The 13864-nt window shown below is 49.1% G+C and overlaps 1 non-coding gene across 1 annotated transcript; it reads left to right on the top strand.

Moving 5' to 3' along the window:
- The first annotated feature begins 1829 nt into the window (after positions 1 to 1829).
- LOC123955822 lies at positions 1830 to 1966 on the top strand. Its single transcript, XR_006821376.1, has one exon. It is a non-coding gene; the product is annotated as a U4 spliceosomal RNA (small nuclear RNA).
- Positions 1967 to 13864: the final 11898 nt, after the last annotated feature.

The raw sequence follows: 13864 nt of genomic DNA, 5'->3' as shown, positions 1-13864 counted from the left end.
GACATACTGAAATACTTGTAGCTTGAGTTGGAAACTCAGCAATATTACTCTGATCAATTAAATTACCAGCAAAGGAAATGATATAAACTACAGCATGAAATCTTCAGATTCTTGGGCAGGACCCTGAGGGTAATAGGTTTGTTGTCGCTGTTCGTTCACTGTTTTATTTTATCTGCTCATTTTATTTACTTTTTGAAGATACCCGTGGTTGCATACAGAGGCTCTAGTCACGTTCAATCATTGAGCGCGATCTTACTCTCTCAGTCTTCAGCAGAATGGTACATACCTACCAGGTCGGAGCTAGGCACTTGACTTTCAAATCCTGGAAAATTGTCATAATACAATAGCTTGTGTTTCAAGCAAGACTCTTTACTGCCATCTGCTTGAAAACCCTCAAATGCAATCAACAGTCATAGTCCAAGTGTGAGAAAACTTTCAAAATAATAAAATGAGGTTCTATAAAAGGGACCCTCTCACATCTGGACCTCAGTGTAGGGCACCCTATCCCCACCTTACAAAGCCTACTTAGTGGTCCCATCAGGATCTGTGAACAATTTATTTTTCATCTAGATTTAAAGTGTCACCTTCAAGCACACACTGAAGTGCCATGCATGCTTGGGTAATTTTTTTATTCTTCCTTCTGCTTCTCTGATCTCTTTGTATCTGCACCGTTACTGTGCTGTGGTAATTCCACATTTTGTCTGCTATCTGGTATGGTCGGCATTTCCTCACTGTTTATGTGGGTTTCTCAGAAACATTCTGACTCCCTTGCATGTTTATCTTTTACATTAAACTTAGAACTCATTTTACCCATGTCTAAAATCTACCCCACAAAAAAGTCCCATTGGAATTTTGCAGGGATGATGTTTAGCATAAAAAATAATCTGAAGAGAATTGCCGTCTTTACTATATTGAGACTTTCTGGAAAGATGATTTGCATCTCCATTGATTCAAGTCTTATTTTATGTCTCTTATAAGATTTTATAGTTTTCCTCATATACCTTCCCTGTGCATTTCTTGGGAACTATTCCTAAATAGTTTATAGAGTGGGTTTCCTGCTGTCAGTGAAATCGTAGACGCATTCTATCATCACCCATTATAATCACAGTGATTATCACTGGCATATAAGAAGGCAACTGATTTTATTTACTTAAAATTATGTATGTTGCTGAAATCTTGTTATTTCTAATATACATAGTGTAATATTATCTAATGTATACACTGTCTAATCTATGTATTGTTTAATTTATATATTTATAATTTATATATATAGTTATCTAATTTATATGTTGTCTACTATTACTATTTATCGTACTTCTTTTAAATTTTCAAATTTTCCAAAAAAACTGTCTTTTTGGGGCCAATAATGAAAAATACGCTCTCCCTCTCCTCACAGTTACACATTCTGTTTTATTTATTTATTTGTTGCTTTTCTGAACTTACTGCGTTGGGTTAGCACCCCCCCTCCCCAGGGCAAGGAAACGGTCGTGAGAGCAAACGGTGGGGCTCTGGTGGGCGGCGGTGGGTGGCGAAGGCCCCGGGGAGCTCCCTCCTCTTGCAGATGAGGTCACGACCACCCCTTAACCGAAGGGTCAGCTCCTCCCTCAGGGCCATCTGAGCTCAAGGACTCCCCCCCAAAGAAGCCGAGCTCCCCCGCCGCACCCGCGAGGCTCTGCCCTGCGGCGAAGGGAAGCGGGAGCCTCTCCCTGCTCCAGAGAAGGCGGAGGGGCCGAAGCAGGCGATTCTGGGGGCGGGGGAGCTGCCAGACTCGTTCCAATTCTGTGTCCGCCCTCCCGTCACGTCCGCTCGCCTTTAAAACACCTACTGTGAGCTTTGCGCAGTGGCAGTATCGTAGCCAATGAGGTTTATCCGAGGCGCGATTATTGCTAATTGAAAACACCTACTGTGTGTCGTGCCTCCTCCTAGGGCCTGAGGATGCAGAAGGTCAGGTCTCCCTGGCGCAGGGGGACCGGCCTCTCCCGGTGCTTGCCTGGTGCCCGGCAGGGTCCGAGGCCCGCGCCCCTGCGGACCGGCGCGCTGAGCCGCGTGTACTGCGAGGTTGCGCGTGGGCCTCGCAGACCCAGAGCGGGAAGGGCGCGGGTGTCAGAGGCGAGACCCCAGCAGGCGGGAGAGGCCTGGGGCCTGGGGCCTCCTGACCGCACACCGCGCGCCAAGCCCCCGAGACGCCGCGTTCTCATCCCGCGGGCCCGCAAGTGCCCAGCTCTCAGCGCGCTTTCTGCAACCCTCTGCGCCTGCAGTGGACGAGCACAGTCTGGGTCTCAGAGGTCGGACTCTTCTCCGGAGGCGCTCCACAACCTTCAGGCTCAACTTCATCCTAAAATCGGGTGGTCTTTACGGAGACTGGGAGCAAACTCTACGAAGTCGTGAATCTTCTGAACACGCGGCCTCCCGGGCAACTGCCCAGGTCTGAAAACCCGCGCAGTTCACGAAGCGCCCGGAGGGATTCTGGAGGCAGGGGCTCCCGTCTTCGCCCCTAGAGTTTCATTAGAGGCAACACCCAAAACCGTGAGCAAGCGGTTCCTTATCCCACACAACCTAGTTCTTTGAACCAAGTACAGGCTAATGATTGTGAAAAGGGATTAAAGCCCCTTATTTTAAAGAAAGACTACTTCCCATTTGAATTACTTTTAAAAGCACCACTTTGCCTCTAATTTAAAATGAATAATAGGCTTAGAGCAGACAACAAAAGATCATTAACCTCATAAGATAAGTGTATCCGGAATCTTGTGTTTTGCCAGCGAATGGAATAGAATGGTAGAAATGTGCTAATGCAGAGATTTTTTTTTTTTTTTAAGCATCATTATCTGGGGGACATATTTTTGGTATTCAAATAAGAAAACGGAATTCTCTCCAATGCCCACGTGAGCTTTTGTTCTGCCCTAATTGAAAGCAAACCTGTACGTGGAAAATGACCCTTACAGATGGGGAAAAAAGGTTTAGGTTGGGTTAAAAAAAATTAATCTTTTTTTTTTTTTTTTAGAGAACAATTAACTTAGTAGCTTTCATCCCGTTGTTTGTGCCCTTGTTTCATTTTCTGTCTTAATAACCAATCCGAACAAAAAGTCATTTTACAGTCCCGGGTTTGCAATTGAAGATACAAAATCCACGGGAGGAAGCAGCAGCTAACACAGGGAGGCCCTGGGATTAAAGATTCTAAAATTTTGGTTTTAATTAAACGTGCATTTTTAGAAAACGTCTGACCTTTACAAGTGCTTAAATATTTAATCCTTGTCTTGTATCTATAGTTGGGTAGGGAGAAAACAATTTAAAAAAAAAAAAAAGGTGTTTTAAAAGAAAATGCAGAGGAAGAAAAGCCAGTTTGGAAACAAAAATAGAAGCAGGGTAAAAAACTAAAAAAAATGATGGGACAGGCTCAGAAGTGTGTGTGCGTGTGTGTGCGGGTGTGTGTCTAGAAGTTTCTGGTGTCACGTGGAAACTGGACAGGGCGCTGTGCCTGGCCAGACCCTCCGCCGCCGGGTGGCCAGCCTTCAGGACGCTCTGGCCCTTTCCTGGAGCTCGGCGACACAGGACAGGCAGGCATCTGTGCGTGCCAGGCTCCCGGAAGAGGCAAGCGACGGTGGGCAAAGCTGAGCAGCTGTCTCTTCTGGGCTTTCAGAAACTCCTGTCAGTTGGCTACTGACTGATGTCCTCGTGCACACTCTTCTAATTCTTAATTAGAGCGACATAGCTAATTAATAAGTTTTTTCCAATTATAAATTAACTTAGGATCAGAACTCTGGCTTTGCATGTAATTTCCTATAATCGCTAAAGCTACTGCAAAAACATGCCTCCTGCCAACCGTAACTTTTTATTTCACACAGACAGGCAAGTTCTCACTGGGTTTACATTTTATAGCAAATTATCTCTGTGGGGATTTATGAAGAGAAATTAAAAAAAAAATCAGAGTTGTTTGTGTTTTGTTGTTGTTGCTGCTGTTGTTTTCCTCGTCTTCCTAGGCTCCCTCGCCTTGAGCTCCATCAACAAAAGAGCACCCTGAATGGATCGTGTCTTGTAGAGACAAGGTGAGTCGGCGTCCGTATATCCCTGTCATCCAGGGCCGGGAAGGAGAAAGAACAGGTGATAATTCGTTTCCGCTCATGACTGTCCCCACCTTCTCATGGCTCCCAGAGAATGATTTGGGAGGTGCTGGCATGCTGTTCGTTTATAGATCCTTAACTGGAGAGACACTTATCTCTTTAGTAATGAAGGAGCGTAATTAAAGGTGGTCCGCAGCCCAGGCGGCGGGCCTGGCAACATGGCACGTCCTTGGCCGCCACAATTCCTGGGTGGTTTATCAAAGACGACTCCTTTAATATGGAGATTACACTTATGTACTTGTCTGAACTTGAAAGGCATTTGCCTAATTTACTTATTAATGAGATGTAAATCTATTTGTATGGCGCGTCACAAGTTTCTGCGAAATCGCTGCTACTTAACCGGTGATAAACCCTATGATTTAAACGAAAAATAATACATTTAGCTTTCCACATTCGTTCTGTTAAAAATTGATACAGTCTATGTTAAATTTATTAATATTGCTCCCTGTCATTCAGTTCGCAGCCCTTGCTGAAATACGCCTTGACAGCGGCCGCATTAAAGATGTATGCCATTGTATTCAACAAAGATTAATGAAGCCCGGTAAAAATAGCTGTAAAAGAGAAAGTGATCCGAATGTAAAATCAGTGAATTAAATGAGGCCGCGCGCACCATTCGTTAATATGCATGAGGAGGGAGGCAGCGAATGAAAATGTCTCTATGCAAAGTTCATTTGGGAAGCTTTCAATATTGTCTGGATGTCCCCCAACTACCGAAGAGGGGCCTCCTGGAGGCGGTGTTGCGCCTGACCCGGCGGGCCTGCACCTGCACGGGGAGCTGCACCCAGCCACCTCCGCATCTCCCGGGCTTGGGGCGGACCCGCAGCCGCGCAGCCAAGCATCCTCCTCCGGACCCGCCTGCCCGCCTCCCCCTGTCTGGGAGAAGCCGAAAGGCGAATGACCTCCTGGCCTGTCTTCAGGGGGCTGGGCTCCAAGTTCAGGTGCTGGCCACACCAGACGCAGACCAGAGAGTGCACCTCGCCGCCCCTTTGGGGTTTGGTTTGGCTGGGCTTTGCCCACACGAAGAGAGAGGTTCGCAGTCTGGCCCCCAAAGTCCTTGGACAGCTTGGGACGAGAAACCTGCTGGAGTCCAGATGACTCCCAGAGCTTTTAAGGGGCTCGGATCCGGGATGTTCATCCCAGGGGGTGTTTCTGTCTGCCTGCTTGCGCGTTGAGCCTGTCTGGATTCCCGCCCCTGTGTACTGAACGACTGGGTAGTGCTTTCTTTGTACTATTTGGTGGGGATGATTTATTTCCGCAGTTCTCATTATAAAATACTGCTGGTGTCATACCCTACCAGGTTAAGACTTTCAAATAAATTAACAGTGACAGAAAATTGTATGCAGTAATCATAATGTAAACCTGGCATGTTTATCAATCAAGAGGGTGTTTTGAAAGATTGAAGCCATTAATGATCGGTACTTCTCCCCAAGGTTTGCCTACACGGAGGTCAAAGGCTGTCCAGGAGGACACATTTTGGGGTATTGTTTTCTTTTTAGTGTTTCCTGGGGGTGGGGGCTGGGGTGCTGTTTGCCCTTGTGTGTCAGGTTTAATTAACGGGGTCGGTGACAATAGAGAAGTTCATGCTCCTGCCTGCCTACCAGCTTGGAGGCAGTTGGGGGGTAGGGTACACACACACAGAGGTGACACCCTGTAGAAAGTGCTGCCTAGAGCGCAGAATTTCCCAAAAGGGTGAATACAGGTGTTCCTGCTCAGAACGGTTTAGGGGCTTGTTGTTGCGAACCTCGGCATGTCACTCCCGTCTGCCGTCTCAACAGGTAGTGAGAATCCTGAAGCATTCCCCAGGCCGCGTGCAAGGCTGCCACGGTGGGGGTCTGGGCTGTTCTTCCCTCGCTGAGCCCTCAAGATAGAGTGGGGGGCTTGCCCCACAGTAGCTGCGGCGGGGGCGGGGGTCAGGGGGTGCAGCTGTGCTCCCCCGGGGATGCCCTTCCGAAGGAACGACCGGGCCCATGTTTTAAGGTGATAGATTAACAGAATGGAGCAAGAAATGATGAAAAGTTGTAAGAAGAAGGATGGAAAAGGAAGCTGGCATTTTATCTGGGGGCTTCCTGCCTGCTCAAGTCAAGCCCTGTCTTGCCTGGGCCTGGCCCCAGCCCTGGCCTCAACAGCATCCTGCCATCCCTTCCTGGGATTGAACCTGCCAGGCGTTGGGCTCGTGGCTGCCCCAGAAGCTGCGTCCACCTGCCTTCCTCTCCACCTGTCAGGCCTCTTAGCCTCACGTCCTGCAGCTGCCACGTGAGGAGGCCCCTCAGAAAACCAGCTTCCCACTGGGAGAGGACCCAGTTACAACTGGGTCTCTGCTTCGGAGCTCCTTCTGCCCCCCCATCTTCCTCCCACCTAGTGAGGACACCATCTGTGCGGTCCACGGCATCGCTGCCTATGTTCACCACGACAACAAGGACAGTGGCCATCTAGGCTCTCCCTGGAGGCACTTCTGAAAGCACAGAACTTGGGGGACCAGGAGGGCCCAGCGCCACTCCCACGACAATAGGACAATAGGACATCAGGTCATTCAGTCCCAGGATGTCAGAGACCCGAAATTCACTCCATACTTTCTCACCCAAACTCCGAGCTGGCTGCTCTTTCTGATTTGAGGGCTGTCCACTAGGATAAGAAAGCCTGTGGAATATAAAAACACTGAGTCCACAATAACACAATTAATCAGATTGTCTGACTTTTCCAAATCAAAGAAATAGAGACAGGAAGACGTCACCTCCTGAATTCCAGCAAACACTCTGTGAAGTAGTGGCTTTGTTTTGGGCCAGCGCCCTACACAGATGCCCTCACAAGAGCCCGCTGCTTTTCAGCTTAATGAAGCAAGGATGCCTGGATGCTTCTAGTCCCATTGGCCGAGACATTCCACTCAATGGTTTCCTGGGTGAGCACCCAGATGGACCGGGAAACTACCGGTTCATTCCGTCGTCACATTATGGGCTGATGATTGGACTCTGCTCATTGGCAGGCTGGTCAGTTCCACCACGAGAGCTGAGTGGTCTTGTGGCATCTACAGAGACCAGCCTCCTAGCCCTTCCTGGCCAGCACGAGGCCCAGCCTCCCGGACATATTTGATTTCATGTCGTCTCAGTCCCTTCGTCCGTGCAGGCTCCCATAACAAAGTACGACAGCCTGGGTGGCCGTTGGAACTTCTTACGGTTCTAGAAGCTGGAGGTCCCAGATCAAGGAACAGCGTGGTGGGTCTCTGGCGAGAGCCTTTTCCTGGCTCACAGACCACTGTCTCCCTGCTGTGTCCTCACGCGGCAGAGCACGAGACAGGAAGCACACTCTCTCCCGACTCTGAAAAGGCCACTAATCCTGTCCATGAGGGCTCCACCCTCATAACCTCATTTCATCCCTTTTCCTGCTAACGCTCCCCACCCCTTGGCAGCAGCAGCATCTCATTGAGAATCTTGACGATCTTTGGCGGGAAAGGTCCTCAGAGGCCACTTACCCCCAGTTCCATCTCAGAGAGAGAGACTCAAATACAGAGATGCCTTGAGACTCGTCACATGGTGAGTTCAAACACAGCACCTGCAAGTTTTGACCGACCAGCTTTTCAGGGGACGTGACCAAGACGGCGACTCAGTCTCTGACCTGGAAAGGCAGGAGAAAATCTAAGGTCATTCGTCTTCACACCTTAAGCATCAACTATCATCACCAGGTTGTTAAAGGAATAAAAGAGACCTTTGAGGCCCTCAGATCTGATGCCACTTTTTAGGGAAAACACTGAAAGTAAACATTCAGATGTTACTCCTTCGACTAACCTCTGAGCAATGAAACGAAGTGAGTTTATGACATAAAAATGTGTCTTAACAAAATCAAATGGGCAGCAGAAGGCCATTCTCAAATGGGAAAAAGTCTCAGCTTTTTGAGAGAAATGTGGTTGCACTGACTTAGTAAACAAGTGTCTCAGAAATTCCAGTTCTGCACGTTTGGTGTGGCTTGGTAGTTAGGACATTAATTAATGACCAAATAGAGAAATGTCTGAGTGCCCAGCAGATGGTAAACAAGCCCAGGAGAACATTATCATCTGAATTGCAAAGAAGGCTGGCAGCTTCTTCTCCCCACCCCCTGCCCAGATCTGCCAGCTTGCCCGGAAGAGCGCTGCTGTCACTCGGGCAGGGGTGGGATGGGCTCCGGGGCCTGCCACTCTCAGAATCCAAGCCCCAGATCTTTCTGTGGGAGGGGGTGTGGGAGGATAGGTGAATGGCTCATAATAGGGAGTTAAGCATTCCTGCTTCTCTTTCTTTTTCTCCTTTCTTTCTCCCTTTTCTGTCTTTCCTTCCTCTTCTTTTCCTTTCCTTCTTCCTTCCTTCCTTTTTTCCTTTCCTCCCTCCCTCCCACCCACCTTTTCTTTCTTTCTTTCTATCGTTCGTTCTTTCTTTTTTTCTTCCTATCTTAGAGCTGCAAGGGAGACACTCTGATGAAGGCTGACCTCCGAGAACCAGTCTCACTCTTTTCTCTCTCTGAGCCCAGGAGCACTGCTGTTCGTGAGGGTTAGGAAAACACAAATATGTCCAAGGAAATACAGACCAAGAATGCACCCATGAGACATTTGCAGCTGGTGAGCGAGTCTAACTCTCTGTAGCAGGTCTTCTCCCTCGAGTCAGCAGTGGCTTTCCTCCCAAGGAGAGGTCAAGGGCTGCTGGTGCAGGATATTCGCTTCCGGCCTTAGGAGACGCCCATCTGGGTGGGGGTCATGCTCAGGAGACAGGGCGTCAGGCTCCTAAGGCAGCCTAATAAGGGCTGGGATTAGCGGAACGTGTGGGTCCTAAGAAGACTGTGGAATAATTGGCCTCTGCCTTCGTTGTCCACAAGATCTTTTGAGTTGAAGCAAGTATCACTTAATCAAAAATGTAAGGGCAAATGAGGAAGGAAAAACTTTCTTTCCCTCTCGAACGGAGAAGGAATTTGGCATTCTGATGTCTGCGCCATGCTCCCATTTACTCTCGGAACAATGCATTGCACTCCGCAAAGTACGCATTGGATTACCGCCTGCTTAGGTACAGAATCCTGGTCTGCTTGTAAAAAGCTCAAGGTGGAAAGTAGAAAAACATTAATTGGATGGTTCAAAAATTAAAGACAGACTTGCCTTAGGTGTTTGGAATTCAGTAAGCTTTGTTCGTAACTATCTTTATGCTTCTCTCTTTTTCGTTTCATCTGTCTTTCTGAGATACAGCCTTATCAGCATCGAACCTTGGCACTTCATTTCCAAATACTCCCTCCCCCTGATTTTCTAAATAAAACAATGGCAGAGTTTAAAAATAAACAGTTTGGGGTCTAATCAGCGGACACAAACAATTCATTAATAATTAAAGTCATCCATCAGGCAGTATATGTGGTCAGGATCAACAGGGACATCAATTTTTTAAGTTCCAAACCGGGCAGAAACATCTAGAAATTAGAAAGTTCTAGAAAGGATTGGAAAAAGACTGGCAAGTGCCTTAACGTCTTAGCGCAGGAATGTTTGCCACCCCCACTGCAGCCCATTTGACTGTGGTAAAACATTTTGTATTTATTGGCTGGTTTTGACTGAAGGTGACATTAACGAAAAGTATGTTTCAGAATGACTTGTTCTACAACGCTGAAAGTCACAGCTTACGTAGGCTGCTCTGCTGTTTGCAGAAGGACTTCTACCCACCGTGTCACGTTTGGCCTCGCACCAGCCCTGTGAGGTCTCATTATTAGTATCTCTAAGCCTGCTTTTGTCCACAGAGGAAGAGACTTAAGATTCAAAAACCAACCAGAAATTTCCAGAGGCGCTACTGTGCTCAGAATGATGTCTCCACCGATAACTGAGCGAGTGAATGAAAAAATTAACATCCCGCAGAGATAGCCGGATGGCATGTGGGGAGAGCCGCCCGGGCATCACGGCTGTCACGGGCCACTTCGGCAGCCTCAGGGAAAGCCCCTCGGAAGCTTCTGCCCTCCCCAAACTAGGACCCCAGAGTGGGCTGGATGGTGCCTTCTCATCTCGGCACAAAGGGCCCCAGCAATCCTGCAGCAGAGTCAGGAAAACAGTTGCCGGGCAATTGTCAATTGTCAGGCTTGTATCCGTATTCTGCAACTCAGAACATTTCTTTTAGCTCCTGCCGCTCGTGAAATAGGATAATGTGGACGATTTTCATTTCCAGCCAGGTTGGCTTGCTGATGTGTTTTCCTTAAGCACCTGTCTGAGAAAGTTCCTATTAAATCATCAAAAATGTACGTAATGTTTACTGAGCACCTACAATGCACTCTATCTTACTCAGTTCATTGAGTCTCAAAATAACCCTCCAGGCAGGCATCTCAGCCCCATGGCACCTGATCTTCTGCTTAGAAAATCTCCCTTTTTTGTCCTCTGAGCGTACTTTAGCCTTTGACCAAAAAATTAAAATAAAAAATAATGCTAACGTATAACGCGTAAACTATAGGGCAAGGCTGCTACTCAGAAAAGAACGAGCAGCTAATTTTGCCAAGGAGACAAAGTAGAGAACGGCTGACTGTTGGCCACAGGCATGAGTGTTTCTGGGTTGACGAACCAACAGGAAGTGGCACCGTTGTCAACCATGCCATCCTAGCAACACACGCTATTGAGAAGACAGGTGCCAAGGGCACAGGGGGGCCAGGGGCCATGTTCCTTCACCCTCTTAGGCACACCACTAGCCCCATTTTCTGATCCCTGTTACTTCTCAGCGGAGACACGTCACCAGATGGGCCGGTGGAAACGGGTCGGGTGCTGGTGGGGAGCGGCACCGACGTCTACCCGGCGTCTCCACGTTTTGCCTTCTCCGTGCGGCTGGTGGAGTATGCAGAGCCACAGGGTAGAATGTTCTGGATCTGGAAGCTGGCACTGAGCAGCCTTCTCCGCTCTACCCGCCAATACTCAACTGCAACAAAAGTGGGAAGCAAACATTTATATTGTTTGAAGCTGCTGAGATGTGGGGTTATCGAGGATTAAAAATCAGCCAACCCTGACAACATCTGGGCAAGGTTTGACGGCTCAGCCAGGAAGGAGGGCCCACCACGGTGAAAGCTCCCTGAAAGCTGTAGATCAGGACTCAGCAAAGGACCATGGCGAACTTTCACTGGCGTTTATAGTATAATTTACCAAAATGGCAGAATGGCTTATGACCTTATATGATTCATATCTGAGTACACAGTAGTGGGCATGCTCTTAGGATACAGAGAGCGTTTGCATCTTGTTCATTGCCGGAGCCCATCCCAGGCTCTCAGGAGCCACTGAGTGAATAGACGTCATCACAGGCCCCGCCTGCGTGTCTCCTGGAAGATCCCTGATCTCCCTGACCCTGGCTGTTCCCTGATCACCTGGGCATGTCTACCTTCTTCCCAACGGCATCCTGGCCCAGGATATTCCGACCCCCTGATGCGCAGTGACCTTCAGGCCATGTCCCCATACCTCCCTGCTGGGTGGGAAGCATTTGCTGTGGGTTGTCTGAGAGCTGAACACGACCGTTCTTCCCACCCACCTGCAAGCTCACTAGCTGCTGTCAGAGGTAGCCAATAGCCGGCGGCCAGCCACAGACAGAAGTCAACGACATCCCCAGTCTGCGTTTTTGCAAGTAAAGGGCCAGCCCTCTGAGAGGAGCGGGGCGGGGGGGCTGCCCCTCGACAGAAACCACACTGATTATCTCTGACTTTTTGAATGGCCGTCCCCGTGCTACCGCTTGTGGGTGAGGGAAGGGGAGTCCTGTGTCTGCACTTACACTCGGAATTTGGTGACAAATCATTTTGATGTCACTTGTCATCACTGAAAGAAACCTGCCTGTTGGGGTGCCTGGGCGGCTCAGTGGGTTAAAGCCTCTGCATTCGGCTCAGGTCATGATCCCAGGGTCCTGGGATCGAGCCCCGCATCGGGCTCTCTGCTCAGCAGGGAGCCTGCTTCCTTTCCTCTCTCTCTGCCTGCCTCTCTGCCTACTTGTGCTCTCTATCTGTCAAATAAATAAATAAAACCTTAAAAAAAAAAAAAGAAGAAAGAAAGAAACCTGCCTGTCTCCCTTCCCTAGAAAATCCACTGGCGAGCTTCGAGAGCTGAGACAGAAGCAGAATCGTGTTTCCACAAGGCTGTCCTCAGAGTGCGGCACGGGTCTGTCCTCAGAGTGCGGCACGAGTCTGTCCTCGGAGTGCGGCTCAGGTCTGTCCTCGGAGTACAGCACGGGTCTCCAGTTCCCGAGGCCTGTAGTAATAACGAGATCATCTAACAGATGTGCTTTTAATTTATGAAACCCCTCCCCTGGGTTACTAGTGCATTTAGGTCTAAAACATCCTGACTGGGAGGCTATACCCCTGTCTTTTACTGCCGAGGTCCTAGGGGCTGCCTGGCGTTTCCCAGGTGATGCGGCCGAAGGGAAGAGCTGGAAGCCAGGCCCTCCTTGGAGATGGAGGCCTACGGTGGAAGGTAGAGGAGAGTCTGAGGGAAGAGTTCCTGGTTCACCAGGGTCCACAATATCGGGGTCTCCAGTTCAGAACTGGAACCTGGCACAGAAAGACACCATTCTAACAGGACCTGTGGGGTGATGGGAGAGGGAAGCCGGCATACAGATTCCACGCCTTCTGTGAGGTCCCCGTCCCTTGCAGGCAGCCAGCCTCCTTGGCCAACCCAAGAGGACACGAAAGCATGACTGTCTGCTTCCTGGACCCCAGTCTGAGATGCATGTCCCAGCAACATCCTCTGGCTGCAGAGTCCCCATCACTCTCCTGTGACCAAGCCGATAATGCCCCTTCACTTCCTTTCACAGTGAAAGCAAACTGTCACCCCGTCCCTTCCCAGATTTTGTCTCCAGTACCTGGGCCGCCTGCAGAATGACTCAGGCTCCCTCGCCTGCCCTCTCCTCTCTCCGGGCTGGTGCGTTTCCTGAGACACTTCGTTCGTAGTCGCTGATCGCATTTGTTAACACGTACATCGAAGCCACATCTGAGTTATCACCAGACGTTTCCACCGGGCCGTGAATTTTGTCCAATCCCTGCCCCATGGCCCGGGTGGCCAGGCGGCAAGCCTTCTGTCACACAAGTGCCAAAAACCCCACTTCTACACTGGAAACAACCACGCTTTCCCAGCACGGGGCTGGGGGAACCCCGGGGCCCCACGCGGAGGGAATAATTGGGATCATTAAAACCAACAAAACCGTCTTCGGATCCTGCCTTGGCGGAAAGTAAAATGATTAAGAGGGAATGTGTGTCTTGAGTTAGGGAGGCCGATTCTGAGCTCCCTGTGTCTACACTCTTGCTGCCGGCCTGGAGCCCAACACCCGATGGCCTTCCTTCCATCACGTTCTGGATCGGTTCCGGACAACCCCCAAAGCCAAGAGCGAGCTCTCCCCTGCTTAGACAAGTAGACACTGGGATCACACCACAAGGGAAAAAAATCCAAAGTCTGTGTGTTTGTTCACTGCCGTAATTTTATTAATTGTAAATCCGTTTGCTGGATGTCAATGAGCTGTTGGTCTATGTTTTCTGTTTTTGTTTTATTTTTTTCTTTCTTTCTCTCTCTTTCTCTCTCCTTTTTATTTATTTTTTTCTTGAAACAAATTGGTTTACAGGGGGAGCTATGCAGAGCCTTAAGAAGGGCCATTGGGCAGAAGGAGAAAACGTCTCAAAAAAAAAAAAAAGGAAAAAAATAACTGAATTATAACGGGGAAGCAGTAATTTGCCTGAAGGGCTGATCTGCTGGAAATAGGGTGTGTACGGGAGCTGGCCCCGCTCCTTGGAGAGGCCTCTGTGCCCAGAACGGT

This window comes from Meles meles, chromosome 13, assembly GCF_922984935.1.
Source record: "Meles meles chromosome 13, mMelMel3.1 paternal haplotype, whole genome shotgun sequence".
NCBI classification, from domain to species: Eukaryota; Metazoa; Chordata; class Mammalia; order Carnivora; family Mustelidae; genus Meles; species Meles meles.
This window is presented reverse-complemented; position numbering and strand designations above follow the sequence as displayed.